The sequence below is a fragment of the Anoplophora glabripennis genome, unplaced genomic scaffold (assembly GCF_000390285.2).
Source record: "Anoplophora glabripennis isolate ALB-LARVAE unplaced genomic scaffold, Agla_2.0 scaffold800, whole genome shotgun sequence".
Lineage (NCBI taxonomy): Eukaryota > Metazoa > Arthropoda > Insecta > Coleoptera > Cerambycidae > Anoplophora > Anoplophora glabripennis.
The window spans coordinates 40,793-54,589 of record NW_019416886.1 but is presented as its reverse complement, the minus strand read 5'-3'; the positions used below and the strand labels follow the sequence as shown (position 1 = coordinate 54,589).

Genomic DNA, 13,797 nt, shown 5'->3' with positions numbered 1-13,797 from the left:
AAAACTGTTATAACAGAGTACCGAAAGCTTTACAAAAATGTGTTATTGCTGCTACAATGCATCGTTTCCGAGGTAATTGATAAAATACCTAAGCAATTATTGCTAAAAATGAAATAATGTATTACTTGTATGACTGATTTAATTTATAGTTTTACTTCAATTTATGTGTTCACTACGAGAAACTCGACTTCAATTAACTTAACTCGACCCATGTAACTATCATAATCAAAGAATCTGATAAATTCTCTTATTTACGGGATGTCGTAAATAATCCAAAGTTCGTGCACCACCCCATTACGATTTGCGAAATAATCTTTTCCATTAAGCACTGCTCAGGTGGCCCCCATAAATCGCGCTGCCTATTGCGATACAGATTGCACTTTGCTAGAAAAATTTATAAATTATAGGGTTTATGCTCCGGTCGCTACGGTCGCTTTGCCTTTATTGGAATTGCTCGCGAGCATAACGTAAACGCATTCTAAAGATTATTCCATAAACAAACCATTTAGCGCAAATTTGTACCCAGTTTGTCATTACGAACGTGAAATGTTTATACAGTTTATTACAAAGTTTTATTTATTTACAGAAAAAGTCTATGATTGCGTTAAAGGCATAGTTCATTCAACTGCAAACAGAATGGAAAAGTTTTTTTAATATGTATTTTTCAAATATTTTCGGGAGGATGTTAAATTAAATCGGTAATTTCTTTCTTATTTACATTTTAAATTTTTATTTTTATTATACTTCTTTGAAAAAATCTTATTTTCATCTGTATTATTAATAATAATAATAATAATAAGATGAGCTTTTTCGGGCTAGCACACGGAAAAAGTTTCCCAGATATCCGATTCTTTCCGTGGAACTATATTCCAGATAGAAAGAGTGGTCAATCGCACTGATGTGTGCCCTCTGATGAAGCTAGTGCTTTACATCTGAAGAAGATGTAGTAAGTAACAATGTATTCTCTCCAAGCGCATTACAGAGTATTAATATTGACAAACATACTCTTCTAAAAAGCGCAAACGGAGCACTTATACAACCAATGTTATCATTCCTATCATGTTTCCATAATTATGGACGAATGTGTAAAATCCCGCCCCGTACCGCCGCACTAACCACCGCCCGTCGAACCTGTAGAATGCTAAAAGAGAACGTACAGAGGGAGTGGCCGCCTCACTCGCAGGATTAAAAGACATTAATGCTTTGTGTTGATTCGAAAAAATTCAGTAATGAAAGTCTTAAGGCCGCGAGAACACGTTGCATAAATCGTTTTATCCTGCGTCCGTTCAAATCCCGAGTTTTACGAGAATTATCGGTCGAAGAACGCGTAGAATTACGAGCGCGGCTCTTGGCGGTATTCCTCGAAAGGAATGTCAAAGTAATATTGTTTACGACGTGCGTTCTTGTGATTTTATTATGGGCTCGAGCTTTAAGGTCGAAGAAGCAGACAGCACGCTTCGCATTATTTTTATATTACTTTTTTCGAAAAATTTACTGTTTAAGTTTAAATACACGCTCTGTTGTGATTGTCCATAACTTATTTGATTCACTTTTTCTAAGATTTCTCTCAGTAAAGACTCAATATTTATAAGTAGAAAATATTTTTTTGGTGAAGATAGGAATAATAAGACCAGGAGGAGTCACACATATTCTAAGAAGAAATTCCAAAGTTTTTTCTGACGTATCGTCTAAAGAAATGCTTATTTACTCAATTCTTTCTTATTTTTTCGTGTAAAAAGTTACAGTTTAAACGTTCTGTGTAACACAGGCGACCAGGGACGTTTTTTTGCTATGGGCGTATTTAGAAGCCTGATTAGGTCACACAATCAGCGACTTACCGATATAAAATTAAAAAAAAAAAACGCAATCAGCAACCTACCAAGATAAGATTTAAAAACCTAAACACTTTTTAATTTAATTTTGCTAGATTTGATTGCTATTTAATGCAAAAAGAGCGAATTCCCGAGGGGCTTTTGCTTCATCCTGGGACTATAGTTGTAAAGGGCTACTTAATTTCAACTTTTTGAACTGTTTCTTTCTGTTTCGATACGTTTCTTTAGATCAATTAGAACCTATATCTACGATATTAACTTCTAAAATTAACGTTTAGTAATTAAACAATTGTTGTTGAAAAAAAAAACGGACGAAGTTAATTAACAAATACCTGGAGCAACAATTTCGGCCTTTGACACACATGTTGCTCTTTGGATTGACCGTCTTTTCCATAATTTTCATCAACATCCATCGCTTTTTGCAATAATAATGCGCAATTTTCGAAAACTGATTTTTTTCCGAATTCAAGCTTTATTTTACAGTTAACAAATTGGCGAAAATTAACTTTAGATAACTTAAATTATAGGTAATTTAATTGCCTGCAACATAAAATAACAAATTCTTTGATAGGTCGTCGAGATTTTCGTGCGTAGTAAAAAAGTGAAAAATCACGTAAATTTGCAACGTATTTGCATTTTGCCAACATAGCGTCACTTCTTTCGAGTTACTTTTTTGATATTATCATTTTACGTACCTATCCTTCCTCGTCATAAAGTGCAATAAAATTTCTATTTATAATTTTTTCGAAGTTTTCAGGTTTTATAATTTAAATCGATTGAAGTATTTCTATTGACCGTCCAATTATACTTTGGGATTTAAAATCGAGTTTCAGTTAAAGTTAAAGAGACACTATAAAATTATAATATTCAAAATAGGGTATACAGCAGATTTATTTACCATCGTAGACCCGGAAAATGTTTAAACTAACATTTTTTATTTTTAAAACAGCCTCGATTCATCTGCTTTAAGATCCCGGTTTCTCAGACGGGCCCATTTTTTTTTCGGGGCTCCTCGTGGCTACAAAAAACACACTGTGTGTAATTCATTTTTACCGTACGCGTACGAGCAAGTGTGTCGCCTTAAGTTCAAGGTGACGCCCGAAAGCCGCCCGAGGACTTCAAATCGAACTTTCCCATTCAAACCTGTTCTCGAGACGGGCCATAATGATTTATTTATCGACCATTCATGGGTAAAAGGAAGCCGGACCCAAAAGGGAATGGTTTCTACGAGAGCCATTAAGTAAGTGGACCATATGGAAGGCACTTGGTTCCTGTTACATCAGTAAAAAAAGCATCAAGATAAGCGAGAGATGGAGAAAGTTGTGCGGGTATTTAATTCGACATTTTCATGAAGATTTCTTTGTTTTCTTGTCAAAACAGGACAAATAAGGCAAAATAGTTATTTTTTTATTCTTTAACGTTGGAAATTCATTTTTAAAGTAAAATCCATGACTCTTCTTATACGAGTATAATGCGTATTTAGTGTCAAATTTCATTTTTTTTTTACTTTTTGTTTTTTTTTACTTTCACTACTTTTTACGGTACAGTAAAAACTTCTAACATACACTTTTGTTAAAGAACTGCATAGTTCCAAGGCTTTCGATCAATTTCTTGGTACACAATGTTTATTATACAACATTTGTTAAATTCGTGCATTTACGACTATCCTGATTATTAGTAGATTGGCCACAAACACTTTCACACAATTCCATTTGTAAAAACATACTGGAAGACCCTAATATTAAAATAAATTTTTCCCACTTGCACACATATGACACGAAAGGAATCGCCTAAGCTGGAAACAAATCGAGAAATGTAACTATGCACTGCAGATTATCGCTCTTTTTGTACATGGTAAGTAATATTATCGGTACACTATACGAAATGAACAACACGTAACAATGCAGAGAATACACAAAATTATTGTAAAAATTGTGGTTTGATTCATTTATGAGACTTATTGCTTAGCATTTTGAAACTCAACTATATATGCATCTTTTCAATTTTAAACACTTTAGGAAACGTTTTCAAACATTTTATTTATAGGAATGGAACCTTTTGTTTTTGTGATGTAGAATCCGCCATTAAGATTTAACCAAACATTTTAGGTACCTTGTATCTGCGAAAAACTCGACATATGTTAATAATTTACCACGATAGGTATGTCGTTGTTTGTCAGCGCCGCCTTTGTTTCTGTTTTGTTTTTAAATCAAAACAAAGAAAAAAACCATTTGCTCGTTGTTTTACCAATTCAAACCTTTTGATTATAACAGACCGTAACTGGAGAATGGCATTTCCGGAATAGCGAGTATATCTATAGCTAATGCATTAATTATACACTGACTCATGGTGCCATCACGTCCCAGAATTGTGTTATGTAACCCCACCTGGTTTGACCTTATACAAAAACCTGGTACAAAATACAGCTTGTAGGTTTGATGTAAAAATACTCAAGTTGGTCGCTGCCTACAAACCGCATCGAAATTCCTGAGATTTTATACAATTATGTAATAAATTCAATGAAAACGTTTCATTTTCGAAATACAAGGTATTTTTAAAATTAATGAAAAAATATACAAATGCCAGAGTTCCAATATAGTAGGCAGTAAGTGTCACAAATCACAACGTTTACAAGTTCTTAATCTGACAAAATAGTTTTGTATATCCTCTGCAAGGAAATTGTAAAGTGCCGTTCATTTCGCAAAGTGCTCAGACTCATTTTTCCACTCAGGTGTTTTCCTTCGTGCCACATGCGTGCAAGTGTTATAATTTTCACATTTTAGTTATTCCAATATGTTTAAAAAAAAAGTCTAATAAAAAATGTTTATTAGGGAACTGAAGCGCCAAATACTATGTTGGCGAGTGATGCTGTAGAAATGTGCGTTATTTAACAAAGGTGTACTGTTTTAAAGTGGTAAAAGTGAAAATAAGCAAAAAAAAGCGAGATAGGAAAGAAATTGACTGCAATCGCAGAGAACAAATAGAAAAATTGTCAACATATGCATGGAAAAAAGCAGAAAACATAGAATGGTTGAACGGAAAACGTCGGTGGTGCATCTCATTTTCTCTTAATTTTAGTAGTTTTAGTGATTTTCTCAAAAACGGTACAAGATATCGACTGATATACGGTATACCTTTTTTTTAGCAAAGTGGCAGAGGAATCGAACTATGAAAGAAAAATGTCAAATTTGGCAACGCTGTCAAAGACGTATAAATTTAAATGGATAATTTCGTCTAGTCCTGTATAATCCAGGCATACTGAATGTCAGTTTAAACTTGTAAATGAACATTACCATGAGTTACTTTAATTGCCTAAATTCCGTTGTTGTCATGGTAACGACTTAGAAGATATAATTGGAATTTGGTTTTCAAACTTCTTTCTTTGAAGGCAATTAACTCCATAACGAAGTATTACAACTATTTTGACCTCCCCTGTATACTCCTTCATTTTTTACATGACTTTTCTGGAGACCGTGTATACCAAGGAGTGTAGATTTGTTAGGATAATCTAGTTTTAATCAAAATCGCCATCCCTATTTATCGTTCTATATTTAGTAATTTTTCTAAAATGATACGCCACTGGAATCGCATACCCTACACGCCTTACTCGTCGCACGGATCTACATGTTATAAATGTGTTATTGCGTACAATTTCGGGATTCTGCTCTAGTAAAGCCTGTGTCCGTCACTATAATATAATCAAAATTGAACTGAATAACTACTCAGACAAGTAATGATGATAAATTGCATCAAATCATTACGAATTCAATCGAATATAACTGATGATCATGCCTGAAACATTTCTATGCCGGTATTTTGTTCCGCTAAATAAAAAAAGTCGACGAGCCTCTTTTGAGAAGCCTATTTTCACGTGGGGTCCTCCTGCCACTGGTTAAGGCTTATTAATTTCATTGCGGTTTTAATTTAAGACACCAGGAGACGACAATAAGCCGACCGATGAATTCGATACGTTCGGTTCGTATAAACAATAACAGGAAACAGACACACCTTTTAAAGCCTCAAATGCGATGTTGACGTCCTTAAGACTTCTTACAAAGCGAATGTAAGGTTAAAAAAATGTCTGTTACGCACAGACAGATTTGGACATAAGATTTCATCCAGTGAAAATTATAAAGAAACGATATTATATTCATGTATACATATTTTTTCCGCCTGAAAGCCTAACGTTCTTTGCCTGGAATATATGAAATATTTTTTCCTAAAATTAAACGTACGATACAGGCAAGAATAAAATTGACCTTTTTCTTAAATGTAGTAGTTTCTCCCCGTTTGAAGGTCACACATTTTTTAATGTTACTTTTAATTTTAGCAGTTATTTATTTACTGTATTTCACTATTATAATGTTTATGCTTGTTAGACTAATTATATTTTTTGAAAGCATATTTTGCTTTTCGCGTTAACAAGTCCCACCCTTGATGAAAATATAGGGGTTATTTATTCCTTCCCTTCTATTTATATATTGGCTGCATGCGCGTCGTCTGCAATGTTGGGAAAGACAAACACTCAAATATATTTCCGACAAGTTTATTTAAAGACTGGGTGCATATTACTCAGTAAAAACCACGGGCGGGGTAGTAATTTTTCATTAAACATGATTGTGTTCATAAACAAATAAAATTTTCCGAAATTCTGGAATTTAAGGACAATGTTTGTTTTTTTTATATTATGGATTATAATTTTAAATGGCCTTGAATATCACATAGTCTGTTTGGAAATGAAAGAGAGTAATAAAACCCCGAGATAAGAACCGGTCATGGGCGTGGTAATATTTCGTTGCAGGTAATTATCCGGTAACACTAATGCTAACAGGTAATGGGTGTACATTAGTATATTTTACTGGATACATCATAGCGCAGGAGCCAGTGTATTGTGACAGATCAATCCAGTCTTAGAGCTGAATATACGAAGACGTGCTAGTGCAGTAGAGTAAAATTCGACTTGTGTTTAGTGACTATTGTGCCAGTGGATATAATATTGTTTGGGTAAAATGTCGAGCTTATCAGATTACGTACCTGCTAAACGCGTGAAAAGATGTGCGCTGTCTCAGAATGAGAAGATTATTATATTAAATGTATTTAATGCATTGAAACACCAAAATCCTACCAACAGTGTTGACGACATCGTGGAAAAGTGTTCCAAAATGACAGGGATTGGAAAATCGACTATCTACAGACTTTTAAAGGAAACAAAAAATGAACAAGATACTGTAAATCCCCCAAAATCATCTACAGGGAGGTCAAAAGTCGTTATAGATGATTTCTTCAAAAATGTCATTCGCAGAAAAGTACACTCATTTTATTTTAAAAAAGAAATACCAACGCTAAACAAAATTTTAAGTGAACTTTCAGAGGACAACGATTTGCCAAAAATCAGTAGAAGCAAATTATGGGCCGTCTTACGAGAGTTGAATTTTTGCTGGGAAAAGCAGAACAGGAAGTCAGTTCTTATCGATAAAGATGAAATTATTTGTTGGCGAAGATCCTACTTAAGATCAATTAGAAAATTCCGTGACGAAGGGAGGAATATTTATTATCTAGACGAAACTTGGGTCAACGAGGGATATACTGTAACAAAAGTATGGCAAGATAAAAATGTAAAAAGTTTTCGACAAGCATTTTTGGATGGACTTTCAACAGGGTTCAAGGCACCTTCAGGTAAAGGGCGAAGATTAATAGTGACACATATAGGTAGTGCCAGTGGTTTTGTAGATGGCGGTTTACTTTTATTTGAATCTAAAAATACAGGTGACTATCACGAAGACATGAACGCAGATGTTTTCGAAGAGTATTTTACACAGATGTTGGATCTTATTCCTCCGGGGTCTGTAATTGTCATGGATAATGCCAGTTACCATTCACGGCAGACCGAGCGGACGCCTACGACTGCTTGGAGGAAAGCCGATATAATTCAATGGTTATCCGGAAAAAACATTTCTTTTGAAACAAATATGGTGAAAAAGGAACTTTTGACACTTGTCAATCTTAATAAAGATCAGAAAAAATATGTTATCGATGAAATGGCAACAAATCGCCAAATAACGGTACTACGGTTACCACCTTATCACTGTGAACTTAACCCAATCGAATTAGTCTGGGCGCAGGTAAAAGGAGATGTAGCGCGAAATAATACGACGTTTAAATTAAGTGACGTGAAAATTTTGTTAAAAAATTCCTTGGAACGAGTAACTGCAGATAACTGGCAAAGATGTATACATCATGTACAAAAAGAAGAGGAGAAAATGTGGGAACTCGATAATTTAATTGACGTTACTGTGGAACCTATCGTTATCAATCTAGGAGACGAAGATAATTCATCAGAATATTCAGAGGATGAATTTTAATATACCTACTTTTTTATTTTCTTTATTGTACATTTATACAACACTACATTTACTCACCATAATTTGAATTTTCAAAATACATATATTTTTGTGTGGAATAAAAGTCTATTCATTAAATTTAAATAAATATTTTGATAATAATATTGAATAATTTTATTTGAATTACTAAAAACCCTCTTAACCCGGTTATGATGCTTAAAGTAGCCTCATGTTTTGAAATGCTGTTTTTATATTGTTTACTTATAAGAGAAATGGACCGAGAAATTGAAGCGGCATAGACAAAGACGGATTGTCGGGGATTAAATTTTAGCTACCTGCTACAATTTAGTACAACCCGGTCACACAAAGTTTTTTTAAAAGTAGACCTCATCTATACCGATAATACATAATATAAAAATATTGAATATAAGCACCAGTACTACATTTATTTACGATTTGCATACATAATAAGCTTTTATTACTCTCTTTCATTTCTAAACAGACTATAGTGGATTTGATAATACCAAATAAAAAGTAGTAACAGAAATGGGACTCACCTTTAGTTCTTATAAACTTATGGACGGATAAGTTTTAAGAAGAGTTAACTTCTTGAGTTCAATGTACTCCTTTATCTGTAAAAAAAATAAAATTATCAGTTAATCTGACGCTTTGATAAGATAAACTCGGATATCCGGAAACTATAAGCAAAAAGCGATTCTACTCACTAAAGTAATGGTGTAAGTCCCTACCCCAAAAAATCAATAATAACAGAGTTAGGCACATAATCTAAAATTATTTTTTTAATCAATTTTCTCTTATAACTTTTTATTGGTACTGATTTATTATTAAAATACTCCACAAAATATAAATTCCAATTACGAAATAAGAATACAACCAAAAAGTACTACTAACCTAACAGAAAGAAACACAAAATATAAAAATAAAATAGTAATAGTAAATAAAAATTGATACAATAAATATGCAAACAAATAGAGATACGCAGTACAAAAAAATAAATAAATATCAGCAGTAATATCCAAATTTGCTGAAACCCTAAAGAAATAAAATGAAATGGCCCTTACTGGCAAAACAATTGATCATAACTATTACGATGGCCCAAAAAAAAACGATTTTTTTTTTCGTGTATTTTGTGAAAATATGTTAGTTTATCATATTTTAAGAGCCCCCTCAAAAAATCAGCGCAAAAAAAATTTTTTGGAGGTCGCTCAAGATTTTTAAAAATTTCCAAAATCGTAAAAAATTGAATTTTTTTTAAATTTTTTTTCTCGTTATTTTATCATTTTCTAGGTTGAAAAAAATCTTGATTCTCAAAATTTCAAATCGATATTTTAATTTCTAAAGGTCTAAAAATAAATATCAACGAACTAATATTTTTTTTTATTGAATTTGATGAACAAAAGAATAGAAATAAATCACGAGACACTTAAAAAATTTCTCGAGGCAAAATTTACTACCGCACTGTATCAAATATTTATAATTTTTTAAAATTTAAGTGTCTCGTGATTTACATATTTCTATTCTTTTGTTCATCAAATTCAAAAAAGAAAAATTATTAGTTCGTTGATATTTATTTTTTAGCCGTCGCTCGAAAACATAGGTAGGTACACTACTTTTAAAGTTAAAATAATTAGAAATTAAAATATCGATTTGAAACTTTCAGAATCGAGATTTTTTTCAACCTAGAAAATGATAAAATAACGAGAATAATTTTTTTAAAAAAAAATCAACTTGATTTTGGAAATTTTTAAAAATCTTGAGCGACCTCTAAAAAATTTGTTTTTGAGCTGATTTTTTGAGGGGGCTCTTAAAACATGATAGACTATAGAAAATATGTATTTTCTCAAGAGACACGAAAAAAAAAATGTTTTTTTTGGGCCACCCTAATATCTAACTATTTTTCAAAAAATTAAACAGTTTCAGCTTAAAGAGCATTTTTACAATCCTTTATTTTTCCAAATCTAAAAAATTAACCGTTTTGGAATTTGCTAACACATTTTTCGTTAAAATTCCGGTGAATTATTATTTTTAGATTTCAAAATAAATTTAGGAAAATTTGCCTACAATCGTATAAAACATGTTTTTTTATGTTCAAATCTTCTCAAACTTGTACTGCAAAATTTGGAAATTTTTTAGTAAAACACTTGAAACATCGGTCCGAAACTGTTTTGCGCGCCGTCACTGCCGCAGTAACAGTTGAAACTCCTTTTCGAATAACTCGGGTCTATTTTGAATCACAGTTCTATCTTTAGAAACGTTCATTCACCTAAACTAAGTCAAGAGTCAGAAAAATCAATACAGTAATCTAAGGAATGCACATATTGCAACTATTAAATACATGCACTATTCACGTTGAGACGTAAAAATCTCGTGTCTGGATGTCGGAAAGGATTGTTATCATTACCATGATGGATACGTTTACGTAGGTTTAAAGTTCAGTAAAATAGTATATTGTGAAGATACCTTAAGCGCCATGCATCGAATATTCATTGTGAATTAAGTAAAATAAAGGAAAAAAGTAGCGTGCAATTGTGCCAAGTTAATTTGCTATTACATATTTAAATTAATTTTCTTCTTAGTCGATGATCTCTGAAGAATCTATAGTTCAGTCATCCAAGGTACAGAAACGGCGTTTCCAGGAAAAAAATGTAGAAGTTTTTTTCTCACCGGTTCTATATGTTTTTTGGGGTGCTGAATCCATATCTGAGGTTTGCCACCTCGTCAGGCGTTGGCTTCACAAGGAAAATTGCAAAAAACCTCAAATTTTCGGCACCTTTTTCAGTTTTTTAACTATAACTCGAAAACTAAGCGTTTTTTGATTATAACTATGATATACCAAATTAAAGTGGACAAAATTTCTTATAAATACATATAATTACTCTAAAGCCTGGACAATTCATAACGTCGTTAGATCGTGTTGAAAAAAATGGCCGTTCTTGACTTTCCGCTAAAAAAGTTAAAAACATTCTACCTGCGCGCTGGTGCCCTACTATCAACTTCATGCATCTCTAAAATCAATTCTTTTATTATTACCTGGTATGTCCAGGTTACATTTAAGGAATTGTCAAACGTGAATGAGGTCCATATATGATCAACGGGCCCTTTAGTTCAAACGAAATCGTACTACTCTTAATTCAAGGGGAAGATAGGTTTTGAAAAAAAAAGAAACATATTTGGAACACATTTGTATTTACGCGAAAAAAAAAGCAAAAAACGCCATTATTCACAGATCAAAATGTCATAATAATATTTTTTCCAGTGGAGAGACCAGCACCCATGGCTTCAAGAGTTCGAGCAGTCCACTGCCCGGACAGGTCTAAAAAGAAAACATTACATCGCTCCGTCCATCTAATCTTGAGCCTTATGCAGGTATTATCTTCTTCATCTTATTTTCAGTTTTCTCTTTTTTAAAAATAATATTAAGCTCTATTGTGCAAAGACAAAATAAACTTTGTCCATAATGAACATAAACGACATGGATTCTGTTATAGTTATCTAAAGTCTCCATTCTCGTTGTTTCAGGTGATAATTCTGCAGATAAGGACGACGAATGAATATGAAAATTATCAAATAATGGTATTTTTGCTTTTTTCGTGTACGTAAATACAAATTTGTTCCAAATATGTTTCCTTTATCAAAACCTTCTATCTTCCCTTTGAATTAAGAGTAGTACGGTTTCGTTTGAACTAGGAGGTCCGTTGACGTTATATGGACCTCACTCACGTTTGACAATACCTTAAATGTAACCTGGACATACCAGGTAATCATAAAATAATTGATTTTAGGGTACCAGCCCGCAGTTACAATGTTTTTAATTTTTTTAGCGGAGTCAGAAAAAAAAATTTCAACACGATCTAACGACGTTATGGATTGTCCAGACTTTAGAGTTATTACAGGTATTTGTAGGAAATTTTGTCTACTTTAATTTGGTATATCATAGTTATAATCAAAAAACGCTTAGTTTTCCAGTTATAGGTAAAAAACTGAAAAAAGTGCCGAAAATTTGAGGTGTTTTGCAATTTTCCTTGTGAAGCCGACGCCTGGCAAGGTGGCAAACCTCAGATTTGGATTCAGCACACCAAAAAACACATGAAACCGGTGAGAAAAAGCTTCTACATTTTTTTCCTGGAAAAAACTTTTGCTTACTGCATTACTATTTATAAGCTGACAAATGACTTGTATATGGATGGGGCATTCCACGCCAAATCGGACGGTTCGAAAAATTTAAATTTTCGATTTCCTTAATTTTTTTATATTTTTTTAGTACCCCTCAAAAAATCCTTTCTGGTAAATTGTAAGATTTTTTTGATTACTTGTTCAAAAGTTATAAAATTTTCAAAAAAACGCTCTTTTTTGGTTTTTTGATCATAACTTTCTTAATAATGGTCCAAATTAAAGCTTTTTTTATAAAAATCTTTGTTTTTAGACGGCCTTTACAGATAAAAATACAAAAAAAATATTCAAAGGTTTTTTATTAAGATTTTTGAGTTTGAAATTTTAAATCGTATTTTTGAAAGTGAGTGTATCTTTCGATTTTTGTGAAAATATTTTATTTCAAACTACTATTCCTTTAACAACTTTTAGGACCGGTCCAGTCGCGGGCCCTCCATAATTACTATTTTTTTTTTGATTTTTGAAAATAAAAAAAAATATTCTGTATAAATCATTATATGTACTGATTGTTGTCACTTTCTACTCTCTTTTTACTTATTTTAAATTAATTTGTATACTTTTTAATTATTAATAGGTGTTTAAAATCAATAATTAAAGGTTGTCTATTTATTAACAATGATAACAAACGTTTCTATTTATTTTTGTGTTCTTTTAAAAATTATTTTATAAATGCTATTTTTTGTTGTAAAGTATTTTATTTATTTAAATAATAGTATCTTTATGAATTTCTATCCAATTTAAAAAGAGTCGCACATCTTATGAATATTGCTGTCAAATTTTCAGCTGAGAAACACTAATTAGATGCAAAAAATATTATATAAGCGTTACAATACAGCCAAACCCAAACAAACCCAAAATTTCATTCAATCATTCCAAGGAACAAAATATTATTTTGTAAACTAGAATAATCCTTAGCTAATATATTTCCATTAGTGATGGGAGATTTCGAGTGGTACTCGATTATTGAGATCACTCGAGATATCTCGAGATGTTTACTCCCACTACTCGAGTGATTATTACCCTACGGTTGCACCCCAAAATGTTAGTGCATACTGCAAATAGTCACTGATTGCGTAACCTTTTTTTTTAGAATAAAACGAAAAAGTGGTTAGGTTTTGAAGTGCGTGAGCTTTTTTTTTTAGCTACGCTTATAAGTAATATATGACTAATACAAACATATTTGTGCGCCGCTGGGATGAAAACGACCAATATCACGTATCTCGAGTGATCACTCAATTATTAGAAGTACTCGATTACCGATAACTCGATTATCAAAATTGGTGCCCATCACTAATTTCCATTGCTCTTTTGGGTCCCAATGATTGACTTAGCTATATTGTATCGCAAATTTAATTTTTCTTTTGCATCTAAATAGTGTTTCTCAGGTGAAAATTTGACATCCAATAATAATCATAAGATTTGCGACTCTTTTT

General features: G+C 32.3%; 1 protein-coding gene and 1 long non-coding RNA gene across 2 annotated transcripts in view; one reads left to right on the top strand and one right to left on the bottom strand.

Annotated features, from left to right (window-relative positions):
* The window catches only part of LOC108915034, a 59,966-nt gene extending 48,174 nt beyond the window's left edge, over positions 1-11,792 (top strand). The window contains exons 2-3 of the long non-coding RNA XR_001964695.1: positions 11,451-11,560; positions 11,714-11,792. This is a non-coding gene — a long non-coding RNA (uncharacterized LOC108915034). The remainder of the gene's footprint in view (positions 1-11,450; positions 11,561-11,713) is intronic.
* Positions 1-13,797, bottom strand: part of LOC108915033 — a 110,929-nt gene that overhangs the window by 74,342 nt on the left and 22,790 nt on the right. The window contains exon 2 of the mRNA XM_018720981.2: positions 8,731-8,805. The gene's annotated coding sequence lies outside the window, so the exon portion shown is untranslated. The remainder of the gene's footprint in view (positions 1-8,730; positions 8,806-13,797) is intronic.